The following is a 4,838-nucleotide window of genomic DNA, read 5'->3' as shown; positions in this document are numbered from 1 at the left end:
AATATAAATTTTGTTCCATCAATTTTCACGTAAACAAATGTAATTTATTCTATTCTGTTTTTTTTAATAATAAAGACTCAATCACCGTGAGTCATCGATCATCCTAACAAATAAATCACCATTCTGTTTAAAGAACATAACAATTAACATGATAACTCGGCCCACATATTCATAAGAAAACTCACAACTAAAAAGCTCCAGCTCATTTTGATCAAAATACTTTTATGCGAAACTCGAATCTACAGCCTCGATATTTGTTGTAATTTATTTTGGTGGTTTGTCCTTTTAAGATTTTCATAAAGAAGACACCGAACCTATGTAAATACTAAATAGTACTTAGTACTGAATAATATTAAAGTGCACATCAAAATCCCATGCCTCTGACCATCAGCCACGTCACAGTCAAGCATTGTACCCCACTCCAATCCAACGGCCACCATCAAATCACTCCCTCAAATCAACGGCCAATCCCCCATCTTCCAGAGCCTTCGAAAGCCATAAGTCCTGAACATAACCAGGGTTAGTTATCTAACCTCACATAAAACGCGTTCTTTACTTCTGGTTAACCGCAGTTAAAAACTGATTATAATTACATACACCCTCAGCTGAGACAAAGACAGAGCTAGAGAGAGAAAGTGAGCTTAATTTAGAGAGAGAGTGCAGAACAAGGTACGAGGAAGACGAACATCATCGGAAATTTGTTCTTTTGGGTGTCATGTTTTAATTATCATCTCGAATTCAACCCGTTCCTTGTTCTATGATCTGCATTGTGTGATTTTGTCTCCGATTTAGGGATCTGGTAAGCTTTTTGATTTGGTTTGTGGTTCTTAATGAGGTTTTGAATCATGCATGTGTTCGATTTAATGATTCGATTGATTGTATGAATTTTACCCATATTATTGTTCATAAATTTCGTCTATTTTAACCCAATTAAGTGTGAATTACTGTTTGATTTGCTCATATTAATGTTTAATTAGTGATTGATGAAATTAGCTGATTGTTATGTATGTTTATTATGTTTCTGTGACAGTATTACTTTCTCCTCTGGTTCAAGTTATAATCTAATGCTATAAACATAAGATCTGTGTGAATCGGGATCGGTTTGAAGCGGCTTTTGCGATTAATGATCGTTTTTCGACTCTAAGTTTAAACAGGATTGGATCGGTTTAAGGTGTGTTAAGTTTGAGACTCATTGGGTGGAGAGGTGAGATCCATCAACCCGTGCAACCTCCCTTTGTTAATGTCTCGTAACGACAGCCCGATTCAAACACAAATGGCTGTAGCGGTTTACAACAGTCCCTTAGGGAGGGAGTATCATGGGAAGGATGGGATGGAAGTGGTGAAACCGTCAGGCCGGAGACGGGTTTTTGTTCAAACCGAGACTGGCTGCGTGCTGGGGATGGAGTTGGATCGGAGTGATAATGCTCACACGGTTAAGAGAAGGTTGCAAGTTGCGCTGAATGTGCCGGTTGAGGAAAGTTGTTTAACCTTTGGGGACACGGTTTTGAAAAATGATCTGAGTGCGGTTCGTAATGATGCTCCTCTTCTGTTGACACGAGGTGGGATGCACAGGAGCTCGTCGTCTCCATGTCTGTCTCCGAGTGGTAGGGATATGCAACCGGGAGATTGGAGTGGTCCGATTGAGATCTTGGGGCATTCTGACAGTTTCAAGAAAACGAAACAGCTAGTTAAGGAGATTGTGAAGGCGATGAAGGTTGGTGTTGACCCGATCCCGGTTCAGAGTGGACTTGGTGGTGCTTATTATTTTAGAAACAGTAGAGGTGAGAGTGTTGCGATTGTGAAACCGACGGATGAGGAGCCGTTTGCACCTAATAACCCGAAAGGATTTGTGGGTCGAGCTTTAGGTCAACCAGGGTTGAAACGATCAGTTCGGGTTGGTGAGACCGGTTATCGTGAGGTGGTGGCTTACCTGCTTGATTATGATCACTTTGCCAATGTACCTCCGACCGCACTTGTCAAGATTACACATTCAATTTTCAATATTAATGATAACGTAAGCGGTAACAACAATAATAATAACAAGAAAGCACTAAAAATGAAACATTTTAGCAAGCTTGCGTCTCTGCAACAATACATCTCTCATGATTTTGATGCTAGTGATCATGGAACGTCAAGTTTCCCGGTGTCTGCGGTTCATCGTGTTGGTATATTAGATATTAGAATCTTCAACACAGATAGACACGCGGGGAATCTTTTAGTTAAAAAGGTTAATGATGATGGAGTTCAGAGGTTCGGTCAAGTGGAACTCATACCTATCGATCACGGTCTTTGCTTGCCTGAAAATTTAGAGGACCCGTATTTTGAATGGATCCACTGGCCACAAGCTTCAATCCCGTTCACTGAAGAAGAGCTGAAATACATTCAAGATCTTAATCCATATCGCGATGCAGATATGTTGAAAACCGAGCTTCCTATGATCCGGGAGGCTTCTCTGCGGGTGTTGATTCTTTGTACCATTTTCCTCAAGGAAACTGCAGCTTACGGGCTTACGCTTGCTGAAATTGGGGAGATGATGAGTCGAGAATTTAGGCGTGGTGAAGAGGAACCGAGTGAGCTCGAGTTAATATGTATGGAAGCTAGAAGACTGGTTGCCGAGATGGAAATTGAACGCGAGACATTTACATCTTCTCCTAAATTCAACGGTCAAGAAGATTCGTTCCAGTTTGAAATGGACGGTTGTGATGATTCTGGTTTCGACTTCACTGATGATTTCACGACCCCGACGCCTTCCCACTTTGGATTCGGGCGGAACCCGTTTTCCAAACTTCAAGAAACTATTGAAGAGGAGGAAGAAGAAGATGATGGTCCACTTGCTGGCTCGGGAAAGGTCCGCTTGGTGTCGAACCGGCCTGTATTGCCAAAGAACAACTCGTTTACTGGTCATAACCTCAAGAGCCTGAAAACGAAATCCGAAAGCAATGGGTATGGATACGGATACGGATACAGTAACATTAATGGAAATGGAGTGAATTCATCATACGGGCATAGGAGTGCAAACGAGCAGTTACCCGCAAGTGCTAGTTTTGTGAAGTTTGGAGACATGAACGAAGAAGAGTGGTGCGTTTTTCTAGAAAAGTTTCAAGAGCTTGTAGGCCCGGCTTTTGCAAACCGGAAGTCGGTAAGTGTAGGGCAGAAACAACTACATAGGCTTGGTACTTCTTGCCAGTTTTGAAAGAGTTTGCAGGTACTGATATAGTTTTATGAGTAATGAGTCTTGAAATGAGTAATGAGTATGAGGTTGGTTGAATAAGGGGTATGCTTGTAAATAGTGGTTGAAGAGATGGTTTAGTTGTTGAATGAGTTCTTTAATATTTATTTCCTTACAGACTTGTTTTATGAATAATTTGTAGTATGGAAAATCAAAAAAAGCTTTAAAAGGAATGAAAAAAATATATTGTAAATATGTCATGTTGTTCACATACTTCATTACTGTTGGATGGTTGGTGATTTCATTTTACATGTTTTTGTATGCTAATGCAGTTCGACGGGAGCGACATGTTTTATGTTAAAGCCGACCGAATTCAAATAAAATCAAATTGATTGCTTCTGCTGGTTGGTTTGAGATTTATATGGTTCGGGTTTCTGGTTTAATGGTTGGGATTGTTTAGGTAATTATTTATATGCATACCATTGATGAATCATTAATACTTTAACGCAAACAAACGATTAAAGCAAATTAAACCAAGTAAATACCAATGGATGATTGAGCTAATCTGGGCAACCTAATCAACCTCAACTAAGTAAATACCAAAGGATGATTTAGCTAACCTGGGTAACCTAATCAACCTCGCTGATTTAGCTTGCCATCTTCTAAAACTATAATTGATGGTTTGACGCTAATCCAATTTGACAGTGCGTTTATAAACCTGTTAAAACTAACCGAATTCAAATAAAATCAAATCGGTTGATGAATTGATCCGGTTGCTGGTTTGAGAATTATTTGGTTTGGTTCATGTAATGGTTCTAGATTGTTTATGTAACTACTTATATATAGTTATATGTATAACATTTGAAGACAAAAACTGTCTGCAATATGATTTTATCTGATTTCATGTCTGCAACTGAAAATGTGGTTTGAAGGTCTGCAATTTGAAAATATAATACTATTTGTTTTATAAACTGGGTATCGTCTGCATAACCTGAAAATTAGTTACCTATCATACATATCACAGCAGATAGAAGTCATTTAACGTCTGTAGACTAGCAAAATAGTTGGTGGTGGACGGTGGGTGGTGGTGATGGACGGTGATGGTGGTGGGTGGTGGACGGTGTTGGTGGCGGATGGTAGGTGGTGGTGGTGGTGGGCGGACGGAGAGTGGTGGTAGTGGACGATGGTTGTGGCCGACGGGTGGGTGGTGGTGATGGACGGTGGGTGGTGGTAGTGGACGATGGTTGTGGCCAACGGGTGGGTGGTGGTGGTGGTGGTGGTGATGGACGGTGGTGGTGGGTGGTGGTAGGGGACGGTGGGTGGTGGCGGTGATGGACGGTGGTGGTGGCGGACGGTGGGTGGTGGCGGTGATGGACGGTGGTGGTGGTGGTGGACGGTGGTGGCGGCGGATGGTGGGTGCTGGTGGTGGCGGCGGCGGACGATGGGTGGTGGTGGTTTTAGACATTGGGTGTTGATAGGATGTTAAGAAGTGTGAAGATGTGTGAAGAAGTTAAACAATAGCTTCTTTTTTAAGACCATAAAAGCAGTTTGCAGATCTTATTTAAAAAAAAAAACAAACAGTCTTCAGAAGCTTATGTCTGCGCCCCGTAGACATAAGCCTCCTGTAGATGTTTTAAGTAAAAACAAACACCACCTAAGTAAACCGAAG

General features: G+C 41.4%; 1 pseudogene across 1 annotated transcript; it reads left to right on the top strand.

Annotated features, from left to right (window-relative positions):
• The first annotated feature begins 441 nt into the window (after window positions 1-441).
• Window positions 442-3,228, top strand: LOC143548769 (phosphatidylinositol 4-kinase gamma 7 pseudogene; annotated as a pseudogene). Its single transcript, XR_013138009.1, has 3 exons — window positions 442-799; window positions 1,031-1,084; window positions 1,172-3,228. The product of XR_013138009.1 is annotated as a phosphatidylinositol 4-kinase gamma 7 pseudogene (transcript).
• Window positions 3,229-4,838: the final 1,610 nt, after the last annotated feature.

Source organism: Bidens hawaiensis, unplaced genomic scaffold, assembly GCF_021521415.1.
Source record: "Bidens hawaiensis isolate Kalapana, Puna unplaced genomic scaffold, B.hawaiensis_p1.1 tig00000935_1, whole genome shotgun sequence".
In the NCBI taxonomy this organism is placed as follows: Eukaryota; Viridiplantae; Streptophyta; class Magnoliopsida; order Asterales; family Asteraceae; genus Bidens; species Bidens hawaiensis.
The sequence above is the reverse complement of the archived record's forward strand: the minus strand, read 5'-3'. Positions and strand labels throughout refer to the sequence as shown.